The sequence below is a fragment of the Elaeis guineensis genome, chromosome 2, assembly GCF_000442705.2.
Source record: "Elaeis guineensis isolate ETL-2024a chromosome 2, EG11, whole genome shotgun sequence".
Classification (NCBI taxonomy): domain Eukaryota; kingdom Viridiplantae; phylum Streptophyta; class Magnoliopsida; order Arecales; family Arecaceae; genus Elaeis; species Elaeis guineensis.
This window is the reverse complement of record NC_025994.2, coordinates 78,032,773-78,048,914: the sequence shown is the minus strand read 5'-3', so window position 1 is coordinate 78,048,914 and position 16,142 is coordinate 78,032,773. Positions and strand designations below refer to the sequence as shown.

Here is a 16,142-nt window from a genome sequence, read left to right as displayed (position 1 = left end):
TTTATTCCAATAAAAAAAAATCTTAATTTTTTAAAATTTAATCTCTATTCTCTTCTAGTATTTAAAATTCATTCCAATTATGATTTCAATTCAGTCACGAATCAGACACATTGGATGATATAATCATTCATATTACTATTTTCATCTATTATTTTCTAATTTTGATTCCGATTTCAATTTCAAATGCTAACCAGATACATTCTATTTGTTATTGGATGGCTAAGCATGACTGAAGGATAGCACACGGGACTATGCTTTTTATTACCTTCTATGAATGTTTTTTTCTTAATTTAATATACAAACAACACTTCAATGGGAAGAGAGAGAAGGCATGTTCATAGCGTAAGTATTGAGATTAGATAGTACATCAATACATATCTAGCCTATTTTCACTCCTAATCATGTTTCTTGCCAGGAATTTCAGAACCATGCAAGTAATAAGCCTTCTTGAAATTGTGTTATCTTCAACTATAATTTTAATCATATGCCAGTTGTGACAGTTTGAAGGACTGAAACGATTACGCTGAAATATCAAGCAAACATGAAGTCATTATTCTATCAGCAGTATTGAAGATACTCATCATTCATCCTAGATACAAAAATCTCACTTTAAGAAGGTGTTAGGCATTGGACAAATAAAAGGATGAGATAAAATGGAGCGTCTCTCTCGTTCTAGATAATAAATAAGCAGACAAGAGTTGGTGGATCTTCCCTGGACCCCGGTCTTAGTATCTCTTTTAAAATCTAATGGCAATCAAGCATCTTATTTATGCCACAGTAATCATTGTTTTTCTAAGTGTTTTTGAGCAAAACGGTGGGAATAATTCATTGATAAATGAAATAAGAAGGAGACCAACCAACCTACAGGTCACTTAAATCCCCAAACAGGTCACAAAAAGGGGGTTATCATATGTTTGGTCATCAAAGACATTGGTGGTTAGACTATTAAAACACCAGGTAACTATGAAACCACTAATGGCTTATTTACCAACTGTTACCCTTTTATTATTTCAGCCATCAATTTTATCCAAAACCAAATGTTGTACGCATTTCACTACGGTACATATGAGTTGGGGAAAAGCAGCCTATGGACGTCACATTTACATTTACAGCAAAACCAACTTCGGGAGGGCTAGAGTATAAGGAGAAATGTAAAAGGTCCCCGATCAAAGAGAAGCTGGGTTCGAGTTGCCGCAACAAAAGGTGCTGGTGGGTGGTAGAAGATCAGCCAGGGGATCCGACTTAAAGAAGCCGGAGGTGGGAGCTGTAAACACAAAGGAGCTGATGCAGCATGAGAAGGCGGATCTCTTTGTTTCTCAAGAACATCAAATACAACAGCCTATAAAGGAATCTACTGACAATCAATCAAAGGGTAAGATGAACTCTAAATATTTTTTGTGTTTATCTAAAATTAAGCGATCTATAAAGACCTCATTGGAGTGTGTTAGCTTTGAGAAGTTAAGTAAGGGGCTAGACAAGGGGAAGCCATTAGTGGGACCTTAGAGGTAAAGGAGTTCGCCTCCATCTCTTCCACTACTTCTAATTCTCAGTGACAGTTTTATCATGGAATTGTAGAGAGGCTTCAAAATCCTCTTTTATTAACTATGCAAAGATATTAGTTCGTACTTATAGACCGGATGTTTGTTGCTTTCTGGAAACTCAGCTATCGAAAGTTTCTTCGCCTTGGGTTTCTAAGGTTATGGAAAAGTCTTGAATGATTTATATGATTTCGGTAGTGGGTTTGTTTGGGGGCATAATCATTGCTTAGCGTATTAATTTAGGGACCGTAGATTTTGTTCATTCAAATTATCAGATTGCTTCTGGTCTTTTATCTCCTCATGATTTTGCTCCTTGGATCTTAATAGTTCATTATGCAAGTACAACTGGTATAGCAAGGTGTATAGTTTGGGAACAGGTCATGTCTACTCTAAATTTGGGCCTCCATCTGGTCTTAATTGAGGATTTTAATTGCATATTATCAGCACGGGGGGTGGGGGAGGGGTAGAGGATTTACTCTTGATTAGAATGTCAAGAAATTTAGAGAATTTATTCAAAATTTAGTATTGATTGATTTGGGTTATCTAGGGCATTCTTTTACTTGATGTAATAATCAACAAGGAGCTACTAGGGTTTGGAAATGATTAGATCGGGCTTTTGTATCTTTAGACTAGTTAATTCGATATTTAGAGTCTACTGTAAAATACTTGACTCGATTTGCTTCTGATCATTGTTCTTTACTTTATGAATTTAGAAAATATGCCCTGTAGGTCCTGTTTCCTTCAAATTTGAGAAGTTTTGGCTGTCATGCTCCGGTGTTCATGAGGTTGTGCATAAAGCTTGGGTTCTTTCTTATTCACAGGATCCTTGTTCCAGATTAACAGTACTTTTCGCACAGACCAGGAAGGCCCTTGGAAGGTGGAATAGGACAAATGTAGGAAATATTTTTTGCCAAGAGAGATGCTATATCAGCAAATTTATGATCTACAAATCCTTGAATCTAGTCAGATATTTCTACTACATGCTGATTATTTACATTTTCTTGCTCTCCTTAGAGCTTATAATCATAATCTTCACAAGCAAGAAATATTTTGGCGTCAAAAATCAAGGGTGACTTGGTTAAAAGTGAGTGATGCTAATACTGCATTCTTTCACAAATCTGCTATATTAAGAAGACGTCAAAATCAAATTCTACATTTGCGTAATGATCAGAATGAATTAATAGAAAAGTAGGAGGACATCCGGCAGTTAATCCTTGCTCATTTTCAACAACAGTGGACTTACCGATCTTTGTCCGAACAAGGCTATTTTCCTCAAGCAAATTCTAGGGTTTCTTATGTGCAGAATTTGGATATAATTCAGTTGGTCATTGATTAGGAGATCAAAAAGGCTCTCAGTTCAATTAATTCTGATAAAGCCCTGGATCCTGATGGGTTTCAAGCTTTGTTTTTTAAAAAATTTTGGCCTATTGTATGTAGGGATATCATTCAAGCTGTCCAATATTTTTTTTTCAGTATTCCTTTATGCCCAAGGATTGAAAAAAGATGTATATTGTTTTGATTCCAAAACTTTCTAACCCTTAGAAGGTGAAAGATTATCGGCCAATTAGTTTGTGTGATACTATCTATAAATTGATTGCAAAGATTCTAGCCAACAGATTATAATCAATATTGCCGAGATTAGTGTCTTTAGAGCAAGGGGCTTTTCTTAAAAGGTGTAATATTGTAGAAAACATTCTTATAGCTCAAAAAATTATGCATTCTCTTTTTAAGGCCTCTCCTTCAAAAGCCCTAATAATCCAAAAGTTAGATATGGATAAAACCTATGATAGAATTAAATGGCACTTTCTATTAAAAGTATTAGAGACTTTTTAGTTCTCTCCTATTTTTATAAAATAGATCATGTCACGCGTTACTTTTCCACAATGATCAATGGTTGGCCAACTTCTTGATTCCAAATTGCTCCTGGAATTTGACAGGGTTGTCCATTGTCTCCATATTTATGTATCTTATATTTTGAAATCTTATCTATATTATTGCATCAAGCAGTCCATTCAAAAATGCTTCATGTTTATCTGCCTTGGCAATCTCATTGTTATATGTCTCATATTTTATTTGTTGATGGTTGCTTATTGGTGGCTCGAGCTACTATTGCGGGATGCTATTTGGCTCAAAACTCTTATTGATACCTATTGCTCTCTTTCTGATTAGCAGGTCAATTGTGAAAAATCTTAAATTATATTTAGTCCACTTACTCCGGCTACCATCAAAAGTCAAATAAAGTACCTTTTTAATATTCAAGAGAAGGTGGGCAAATGTACTTAGTTGGGAGTACCATTGGCACGTATGAGACTGAACATTGCAGCTTTTATTTACTTGTTGGATCGTGTGCAAACACGGATTGCAAGTTGGAAATGGAAGGCTCTGTCCTTGATAGGCAGAGCAACCCTAATCCAATCGGTGCTTGCATCGATCCCTATATATGCTCTTTCATGTGTATTGTGCCTTTAATCATTATTCACAAGCTTAAAAAATCCTCCGTGCCTTTCTGTGGGGACATGATGTGAATAGAAGAGGGCTTCATTTATTTTCATGGAGTCAAGTTTGTTGTCCTAAAAGTGTTAGAGGGCTTGGCTTCCAAACTTTGTTTGAGAGGAGGCAAGCTTTGCAAGGACAACTTGCTGCCCAAGTGGTTATTTATTCTGATTTCTTGTGGGCCAAGTTGGTATCAGCAAAGTATCATTTCTCTCATTTATAGGTCTCCTACAATTGTTCCAGAGGGTGTTCTTCTATTTGACGATTGGCAGCAAAAATGGGCTCATTGATTATTTATCAATTTTTATGGTCTATTGGTAATGGATTGTCTATTGATGTGTTGGGGAATCCATGGATCACAATGTTGATGGATGTCTAGCCAGGACACCACCTCTCAAGACTTTTTCGATACCGCACATCGCAGCAGAAAGAAAGAAGAAATAAAATAGAAACAATCAAATATGTGGATCAACCAAAAAAGGGCTCGCCTCCATGGGGCATGCAAGCTTCACTATGAGAAAAAAATTACAAGAGGAGATTACACCCTCAATCCTCATACACCCAATCTCTCCCTCACAGAATACTCTCCCTCACAAAAGCTCTTTCTCTAGGAAGACCCCCATGAACCCCTGAAGCGACCACTATTCGTTGTCCAACAGTCTGCCTGAAGCCCCTGCTCCTGCTCCTATCGGTGCCTCGCTTCTGTTCTCTGGGTTCTCTGCCGAACAAAGCCGCACGCAGCACCATGCCTCTCTGTTCGCAGAATAGGGCTTTTAATATTGGAGTTTCATGGTTTCATGCATGTAAAAATTTTTCAAAATGAATATACAGCAGAATTTAAAATTTTCAGATTAAATCTAATTTAATCTAAGCATGCATAAGATCAAATCTTAAAACCATAAACAGGATCTGCATATGTAAGATAGGATTCAGATACAGAAATCAAATAAAAAAAATAAATAAACTTCATACCTAGGTGCGAGTTGATCTTCACCCCAAACTAATGATCGTGAATGTCTTTCGAAGGTCCCTTGAAGCCACACAAACGTCCGACCTCTACAGGTATCAACACAAGACTTCGATCTGATCAGAAGCTTTTTGATCTCACCGGGATGCTAGCTCCCTTGTAGAGATCACATCTTGATGGTTGAAAAATCTTCTTTTCTCTCAAAATACTCTTAGAGAAGAAAAAAATAGGAGGATGATGATCTGCTAGCGATCATGAGAAGAACCATTTCTTCTCTTTTCTTCCTAAAATCTATGCACCAAATCTCTACGCTAGAGATGTAAAAATTTTTGTCCAACTTTTGGACAAAGAGGAGAGAAAAACCATATCCAAACTAGGACAAAATATGGGAGAGAGATGGTCCTAACAACCAACTTTTGGTTGTTGGTAAGAAAGAAAGGATATACACCAACTTACCTCATGCCAAAAGCATCACGCCGTCCCTCTCTCTCCCTTGAATTTTCACGTGCGCTTCCTCTTAATTTTAGCATCAAAACTTGATCCATATCAGCCCCTCTAATGCCCCATAAGATGTATGGTTTAAATAGGGAAGAGATAGAGTTTAGGTGAGAGTCCAAACTCCTTTGGACTCTAGGATTTTGATGCCGCCCACAACTTTGATTTTTTTGCGCCCACCTATCTCACGAAAAGAAGAATTTTAAGAGTCCTTCTTACATGCTAAAATGGGGAGAGGGCATGGGATATTTGTGGCATCCAAGTCTGGTTGGCGTGGGGTTGTTATGTGGTGCATAAAGAAGAGAGTTTAATCCATTTAGAATTCTTCTTTAGGTGGCTGATTTAAACCAATTTAAACTCTAACCAATTCTAATCATATTAGAAATTGATTAGACCCAAATAGATTAAAATCCAAATCTGATTAGGAGCTCAAATTATTTAGATTAGATGTCACCTAATTAGAGAAGGAGTCCTAGTCCTTTTGGACTCTCTCTTGATACTTGAGTCGAACTCAATTTAATTCTAATCTAATTAGGATTTAGTGCACCCATAAAGAGGAGAATTTCTAGTCCAAATAAAAACTCAAACACTCTTGGTTAGATCCTAGTCTAATTAGGAATTAAGTCAAACCCAAATCTTAATTCAACAAGAAATCATTCTCTCATACAATTTGGTTATCTCATAACCCAATTAGGCTTGATCAAATCAAACCCATGTCAAATCAAATTAAATCTAATTTAATTAGACTTGATGCAAGCCCCATTACTCAATCAAATCGAGCCAATTAGCAATCTAATTGCTAATTAATCCTCCTATAACTCACTAACTCTTTAGCGAGTTACTTAATTGCAACTTTTGTATTAGATTAATCATCAATCAATTTGATGATTAAATCCTATCACGATTCATAATTGTAATTCAACCATCTGATCAATCAAAAGTCTCTTTGTGTGTGATCCCATAGGTTCTATTCTATCTGGTAGTAAGATATATTATGATTCCTATCATAATATCATCAAATTTTTTTTAATGGGTCAGAATCATTCCAACTCTACCCATTCAGGATCATCGATCATCAAGATGATGCTCGTAGGTCTCATAATCCACCAGTGATACCTTGCAGTATATAGTGGCAACCCAGCAGAATAAAAAGTGATGAGCCTCTAGGTGCAGTTAACGTATGATACAGTCCCTCTATCGTGAGTCCCGACCAGATGGTAAGTCATGAATGAATCGTCAAACCTCATCATCGGTCATATGATAGATTCAATTAGCTCGAGTCTATGCGTGATTCTTATGAAAATTTCTTTCCATTAATCACACTGCTATGGCTATAGATTTAAAGACTCAACTTCTTAAATCCCATAGGACTACTCCTTTCTGCTAGAATCGATAGATAGCATCTAGGTGCACATCCTACTCCTACAGTGGACCAATTATCGCCAACATCCACTACAAGGACTCATTGAGTCAATGTTTATGTGTAGTCAAAGTCCAGCAGCTTCTCTGTAAGTAGCTGTAGCACCGCAGGTCGAAGGATCAATCATACAACTGCAGCATCGAGAAAGTTACTAACGAGTGAGCAGACATCTATGTGACTTCTCGTGTTGGTCACGCTCAGTGCTAGTTGTTCTCTAAAAACCACCTGCACTCTCCCTTCAGTGTCACTATACCGTACATTCGAGACTCATCTGTCTGAAGAAAGCGATCCGTACACTGATCTTTCTGGATCAATCACCATCTCCATGATGATCTTAGGACCAGGAGTAATTCAGAAATTAACCATCAATGACACATGTCTCAAATTCTTAACTCTTTGAAAATATGTGACATCATCTTGTTAATCTCTTGGATGATTCATGGACATATAAAATATGAATGGTAATATAAATGCCCTTTAAGTATAAAATCATGTCTTAGTAATATAATATGCGTCAGTCAAGATTGGCTTCTACGGCATACATCCAACAATCTTCCATTTGCACTAAAGTCAATCTGCCATATACCAAACCTCATCTTCTCAAGACAGGCTTTAATCTTTGGCGAGCTAAGTGACTTACCAGTGGGTTAACTATATCTCATGTGGAGTTTGCTCTCTGTACCTCTATGTATTTCTACTTGAGGTAGTCGTGTGTTCTGTTGCTCTATGTGCTTGGATATCTAGTGAGACTTAAGCTTCTTAGCAAGGACTATGGTGCCATTGTCTTTGCAGTATAATGTCGTGGTATCTGATGGCATGATATCCAGTTCTGTAACTAATATTAGAATCAGAATGCATCCTACACATCTACAATATACTCAGCTTCCATTGATTGATTGCTTGGAATCCTTCCAAGATATCGACATGATTACACCTATGATGTAGACATTCTACTATCAACAACAGACATAAAATCTGAATTGGTGTATCCTCTCACTCCTAGCTTTGATCCTTCTCCAAAATTAAGAACAAATCCTTAGTTCTTCTCAAGAGCTTAAAGATGTTTTCACAGCAATCTAGCGCTCTCAGCTTGGATACAACTGATATCTACTCGTAACATTTACAGTATTAACTATATCAGTTCAAGTACATTACATGGCATACATTTATGTCCAAGAGGGTAGCAGACTCCTCTCTGAGATTTTTATGCTAAATCCTTTCAGCGTCTACTCTCTGTACTTTATCTGTGAAAACACAAGCATCCAACTGCATCTATTTCTATAGATCTTTATATTCTCAGAATATAGAATGCTTGCTTTATGTCTTTTATGGAGAATTCTATATACAACCATATTTTAATCGATGTCAGTATTGGGCACTCTCACTGATCCTTTTGAAAATACGTAATTCTTCATTTCTGATCAAACAATTTGATCATATCATCGAAATAAAAGTTCCAACTCCAAGATTATTACAGACTTTGTGATCTCATATCACGAGAAGTAAAATCTATAAGCTATTCCATACAGAAATCTTTAAAAGATATCCAGTCAGAAAAGCTATTTCACATTCTTTTCTTAGAGTCGATGTCTAACATCGCCTCGTTGTAGGTTTTGGGATCATCTCTATATTTTTTATCTCTCATGAGAAATGATTTTCTCTATATCCTCTGTTAAGCATATCCAAGTACCTTTCGAGAGGATGGAAGATCCTACTATATGTTCGAGGTGGAGAAATTTATGTATACTGACTCATAATGAATATGTTCTTTAGATTCTATGGCTCACCATTCTTCAGAGACACTCTCTTCGAGCTTAACTTTCCTCTCACTGCTTCATCTTGGTTAAATAATTTTTCAAGAAGATAGCATGTCGGGTCACAATCACATTGTAATCCTTTCAGAAGAAAATTAGTATCCCAAACTCTTTTAAGATAAACTTTATATACCTATCTTCTAACACATCCACATACTATCCTTGACACAGGCTGGATATGCTTGGATTTTGAAATAATCAAGATTCAGTTCTCACCATGCCATATCTCATATGATGTCGTAGGAACAGATTTAGAGAGAATCCAATTTCATAGAAATAAAGCATGTCCCTAAAGAAACAAAAATAAATCAGTGAAGTCCATCATGAATCAGACCATATCTTATACAGTCCCATGACTCTTCTTAATTATCTCGTTGAGCTGATCAGATGTACTAAGAGGGGTCCAATATGAAACTTATGCTATTTTATGAGATAATTAAAAAATTTTTTTCTTTGATATTGCACCTCGATCCGATCGAAGTATCTTTAAAAATTTTTCGATTTGCTTCTCTACTTACATCTGAATTCTTTGAACCTTTCAAAAATTTTAGATTTGTATCTCATATACTTACCCATACCATGACTGATCATTGGTAAAGGTAATGAAGTAGAGACAACTTCCTTTGTTAGCACATCAAATGGGCAACACACGTCAAATATGTACTAGGATAAGTATCTCAGTGGTTCTTTTTCTCTTGTCCCACAAGAGTAGCTTGGTCATTTTTTCTCAAAGAGATGATGCACAAACTAGATATGACTCAACAGTCAATGAGCCCAAAAGCCCATATTTCTTCAATCTGTTAATTATTTCTTCTCCTATATGACTGAGCCTAAGGCTCCACATATACTTAAGATTTATCTCAACTCTGGATCTTTCAGATCCAATGGCATTCACTGCTTGCTCAATTAAGTTTACAGATGCATCACCATGTAAATGATAGAGACTGTCTCTAAGAACTAAATCTAAATGATAATCACAAAGAATAGATGCTTATGGCTACAGTAGAAACTCTTGCCCTATTGTCAATTTCAGGGGTTACTTCCTCAACCCTCTACCTTCCCATAGACTCAAGGCGTGTCCTTATTTCGTAAGGATAGTATTGAACAATTTTAACATGCCTACTCAAGACGTGTCCTTATTTCTTTAGGCTCTTCAGGTATATACCTCTGAACTTTTTAAGGTTCTTTTGTTACCAACACTTTGATCAATTCAGATAAAATGCCAATAAAGTCATTCATATAGTAGTTTACCATAAACTATCTATATAAATTAAACAGGGATCGTAGGATCAAATCCATAAGCAATTTCTTATGCATAGTCATGTCAAGCCTTTTAAGCTCCTTAATGTCCTTGATCATCATCAAATAATGATCACAGACCGACTGCACATCACACATCTCATGTGCTGTACGACTCTGATCACCTCACAACACTTGTAGATGAATCAATATATCGTTGGCAGTGAACATGTGCTCATGCATACGTTGGAGTTCATCTAGCATGTACTTCAATATATAGCACCTATCTTTATTATCATTGTCCATTCACTCATCAAGTATAGCTTATTGACTTTGTGTTGGACAGGTTGTTAACATTAGAATAACTTGATAGAGAATATCGCTTAATTTTTCTATAATTATGAATAATTCTTATGTTTGTGAGCCAGTCTATGTAATTGATTTCGATTAATTGATTGATATCTAGAATTTAAGCTAGAGGCTTGGAAGCTGACACAATTAACATCAGAGAGCAAAGATTCTAATTGGATGTTGTACTTATTTTATAATTTACTCTAAGAACTTTTGGATGCAAAAAGATCTACTATTTTATCAGATCTCCCACGCTCTTCGGGTGGAGAAATGAAAATCCTAACACGACAACTGGATTTCTAGTGGGTGCGCGGTCCCACCGATACCGTGCACCTAACCTAACAGTTATTGATAACACGAACATCGATGCATGGATAACTCTTTATCCAGATACTTCTCTAAGCATGTTGCAGGTACTTGATCTCTAAGTCATGTAGGATCACCTAACAGTTATTGCTCACACTCCTTAGTTAAGTCAGACCCATCATTCACAAGCAGGTGCAAAGCTGTCATTGGGTCTCTCAGCTAATAGTTATTGGGTCCAACCCTATCTTTACCCTGGAGCAACTCTTTGCTAATAAAGTGGTTGTGTGTTCTCGATGTAACTGAACCACTGTGACCAATCGAGAACAATCAACGTCGATAGCACGCCCGCACACCTACAATGGTAGAAGACCATTGGACTTAGTATTTATGGAGAGATTTAAGTTTAGGTCTCATCTAATCAATCATCACATAACTGATCTAATTGGCATGGACTAAACCAAACCACCAAGCAACCATATTTTAGACTCAATCTTTTAAATTGGCCAGATAAGTAGAGATTGGTGAGGATCCCCTGTTGCTTTTCTTAGACATCAATAAATTGGTCAGAACAGCAAACGAAACTAATTAAATAACCACCTTTCAATCACTTATCTTAGACACCAATTGGTTAATTAATCTGAATAGGTTAGCTTAGGTGAATCAGATTCGAGCCATAAAGCCGAATTAGGTCCTTAGGTTAATTGATTCTACATATGGGTGTCAATCGATTCGATCAACAATAATTATATGATCTTAAGCTTTATTGGCCTCATCCTAATCAACACTTGATTCGGTTTGATCAACTGCTAAATCGATTTAGATCTAATATGATTAAATCAGAAACCCTAGATATAATATTTCAATTACATGACCTAATTTGATCTACCCATGACCAATCTCTCATGCACAAACATTAATTTCAGATCTTAAATCTAAATTTTCAGATCTAAATTTTTTGCATGAAAAGTAAGTTATGCTCTTGAAATAATTTTCAGATCATACATACAATCATATATCATATACATGATTAAAGTTTAGGTCATAGAAACTAATTTCAGCTTTAAACATACTTTCATATATCATATATATGAATCAAATAGATCTTGAAACTCTTTTCAAATCTAAATAATAAAACATATATCACATATATAATGAAAAAAATCAGATCTAAAATTTTATTTTAATCAAAAATTTTAATAACGTTCTAGGACAACCATTCAGCATAACAAGTTATGCCAGAACAACTTTATGTCAGAACGACATCAAAAATTTTTAGATCTAAAATTTTTCTTTACAGATTTCAAATCTAAATCCTAATCTTATGCATATGACGTGGCTCTGATACCACTGTTGGAGTTTCATGGTTTCATACATGCAAAAATTTTTCAAAACGAGTATGCAGTGGAATTTAAAACTTTCAGATTAAATCCAATTGAATCTAAGCATGCATAAGATCAAATCTTAAAACCATAAACAGGATCTGCATATGTGAGATAGGATTCAGATACAGAAATCAAATAGAAAAAAATAAATAAATTTCATACCTTGACGTGAGTTGATCTTCACCGCTAACTGATGATCGTGGATGTCTTCCGAAGGTCCCTTGAAGCCGTACAAGCGTTCGACCTCTACGGATATCCACACGAGACTTCGATCTGATTAGAAGCTTTTTGATCTCATCGGGGTGCTAGCTTTCTTGCAGAGATCATATCTTGACAGTTGAAAAATCTTCTTTTGTCTCAAGATACTTTTAGAGAAGAAGAAGAAAATAGAAGGATGATGATCTCTACGTTAGAGATCATGAGAAGAATCTTTTCTTCCTAAAACTCATGCACCAAATCTCTATGCTAGAGATATAAGAATTTTTGTCCAACTTTTGGACAAAGAGGAGAGAAAAATCATGTCCAAACTAGGATAAAATATGGGAGAGAGATGATTCTAACAACCAACCTTTGGTTGTTGGTAAGAAAGAAAGGATATACACCAACTTACCTCACGTGAAGAAGCATCATGTCGTCCCTCTCTCTCCCTTGAATTTTCATGCATGCCTCTTTTTAATTTTGGCGTCAAAATCTGATCCATATCAGCCCCTTTAACATCCCATAAGATGCATGGTTTAAATAGGGAAGAGATAGAGTTTACGTGCGAGTCCCACAACTCAGATTTTTCTGCGTCCACCTATCTCACGGAAAGAAAGATTTTAAGAGTCCTTACACGCTAAAAAGGGGAGAGGGCGTGGGATATTTGTGGCGTCCAAATCTGGTTGGCGTGGGGTTGTTATGTGGTGCATGGAGAGGAGAGTTTAATCCATTTAGGACTCTTCTTTAAGTGACTGATTTAAATCAATTTAAACTCTAAAAAATTTTAATCATATTAGAAATTGATTAAACCCAAATAGATTGGAATTCAAATCTGATTAGGAGTCCAAACTATTTAGATTAGATGTCACCTATTTAGAGAAAGAGTCTTAGTTCTTTTGAATTCTCTCTTGGTACTTGAGTCAAACTCAATTTAATTCTAATCTAATTAGGATTTAGTACACCCATGAAGAGGAGAATTCTTAGTCCAAATAGGAACTCAAACACTCTTAGTTAGATCCTAGTCTAATTAAGAATTAAGTCAAACTCAAATCATAATTCAACAAGAAATTATTTTTTCATGTAATTTGGTTATCTCATAATCCAATTAGGCTTGATCAAATCAAATTCATGTCAAGTCAAATTAAATCTAATTTAATTAGACTTGATGCAAACCCCATTGCTCAATCAAATCGAGCCAATTAGCAATCTAATTGCTAATTAATCTTCCTATAACTCACTAACTATTTTGCGAGTTACTTAATTATAATTTTTGCATTGGATTAATTATCAATCAAATTGATAATCAAATTCTATCACGATTCATAATCGTAATTCAACCATCTGATCAGTCAAAAGTCTCTTTATGTATGACCCCATAGGTTCTATTCTATCTGGTAGTGAGATATATTGTGATTCCTATCACAATGTCATCAAAATTTCTTTTAATGGGTCAGAACCATTTCAACTCTGCCCATCAAAGATTATCGATCATCAAGATGATGCTCGTGGGTCTCACAATCTATCAGTGACATCTAGCAGTATGTAGTGGCAATCCAGCAGAATAAAAGGTGATGAGCCTTTAGGTGCAGCTAACATATGATACAGTTCCTCTATCGTGAGTTCCGACCAGATGGCAGGTCATAAATGAATCGTCAAACCTCATCATCGATCATATGATAGAATCAATCAGCTCGAGTCAATGCATGATTTTTATAGAAACTCTTTTTCATTAATCACACTGTGGTCATAGACTTAAAAACTTAGCTTCTTAAATCTCATAGGACTACTCCCTTCTTTAGGGTCGATAGATCCCATCTAGGTGCACACCCTACTCCTACAGTGGATCAACTATCGCCAACATCTACTACAAGGACTTATTGAGTCAATGTTTATGTGTAGTCAAACTTCAGTAACCTCACTGCGAGTAGCTGTAGCACCGCAGGTCAAAAGACCAGTCATACAACTGCAGCATCAAGAAAGTTACTAACGAGTGAGCAGACATCCATGTGACTTCTTTTGTTGGTCACGCTCAATGCTAGTTGTTCTCTAACAATCACCTGCCTGCACTCTCGCTCCAGTGTCACTACACCGCAGATTCGAGACTCATCTATTTTCAAAAGAAGCGATCCGTGCACTGGTCTATCATGATCAATCACCATCTCCATGATGATCCTATGATCAGGAGCAATTCAGAAATTAACCATTAACGACACACGTCTCAAATTCTCAACTCTTTGAGAATATGTGTCATCGTCTTGTTAATCCCTTGGATGATTCATGGGCACATAAAACATGAATAGTAATATAAATACCTTTTAAGTACAAAATCATATTCTAGTAATATAATATGCGTTAGTCAAGATTGGCTTCTAGGGCATACATCCAATATTTAAAACCTTAAATCCGTGAAAGAATTGGATATAGACTCCTTTCAGCACCAAAAACACTTTCATGAACCCTCGAATCTTGACCGGCAGTGCCCCAGGCCGTCTGATCGCGACGTGGTCCACGAAATAACCCGTAGAACGTGAAAAATGAGTAGGAAACGCCATCCGATCCATAGTGGACCGCGAGAAACTGAGGGGAAATGCCCTCACGATCCATGCAGATCCTCGTGGAGCATCGGTCCACACGCTACGCATGGACCGCGTGAAGAGAAACGCACGGGCCGCACTCGCGCATGCCTGCGTGGGCCTGGGCCACCCCCACGCCCGCACCCGCGTGCCTGGGCCTGGGCCTGGGCCTGGGCCGCACACCGCGTGCGTGCACCTGGGCCTGGGTCACGCTCCGCACGCGCGCGCCCACGTGTTCGTCCGCTGGGCCATGCGCTCGCAGCCTGATCGCATACTGCCTCGTGTGGCTGTGCCATCGCTGCCTCTGCCGACCCGCCACCGGCCTCCGCTGCTTCAAATTTTGTGCCAACTTCAATCGAGTGTATCTCGTTCATCCGGACTCCGTTTGAGGCGATCTTAGGCTCGTTGGACTTCGTTCATCATCGCAGACCTCGCTATGGGCTTAATATGGATCGAATCTCGAAATATTAAATCCTAACAATCTCCATCTCGACTCGACATTCGACCTCCTTTTAATTCTAAGAGCTTCTGGATCTCCTCGCCCCCATGTCCTGAGGCAATCGTCTGCTGATCATGGATGGACAGACATGAAAGTCGAGCCAGACCGTTTGATCCCATCTCCGTCGTATGCTGTGCTTTTCCTGACCTGAGACCTACTCGGGATATCATCCTATGGTAATAGGAATCTTACCTTGCGATATCGTCTATCATCCTCCCGAGTCTCGCATCTCATGCCTGATCCACCTCCACCTGGAGCTCTACCTCACTCTTGGCTCTTTCTGATTTCTGAAGCTCCACATCGCACTGGACTCTCCATCAAATAGTAATGTCCTCTCATCTTCTTCTTCCCCTCCAGAACAATCCTATCGTCATGCAATACCTTCAGGATTCCTCCATCAGCTACTGTCCTGTAGCCTCTCGAATCTAGTTTGCTCAGTGAGATAAGATTCTGTCTGAAATCGGATATGTATCGGATCTTCCTCAATCTCCTCACTGTACCATCATGTATCCTCCAACTGATCATCCTGATGCCTCTGATCGCATAGCTCGATCCATCTGGCAAATAAACAGTGCCCTCACTGTTCTCTAAGAGTCAAATTGCTCCTCTCAGCAATATACATGATAGATGCATGCATAATCTAAAATCTACTGCTGGGAAGAAGTAGATACCTCGTCAGATATCTCTAAGGCATCATCCTTTGAATCACTACTGACCGTCGCTGTAGTAGTCCTCGTCCGATCTCTGAGTTGAGAGTAATCTCTGGTTAGATGCTCCAATTCGTCACACCGATAACATCTGGTCTTGCTCAAGTCCCTCGTCCTGGACTTGGACCACCCTCATCGCAATCTCCTGTCGCTCCGTCTA

At 37.5% G+C, this 16,142-nt stretch overlaps 1 long non-coding RNA gene across 1 annotated transcript in view; it reads left to right on the top strand.

Moving 5' to 3' along the window:
* Nucleotides 1–1,079: 1,079 nt before the first annotated feature.
* Nucleotides 1,080–16,142, top strand: part of LOC105058001 (uncharacterized) — a 25,935-nt gene continuing 10,872 nt past the window's right edge. Inside the window, exon 1 of the long non-coding RNA XR_834063.3 lies at nt 1,080–1,372. This is a non-coding gene — a long non-coding RNA (uncharacterized lncRNA). The remainder of the gene's footprint in view (nt 1,373–16,142) is intronic.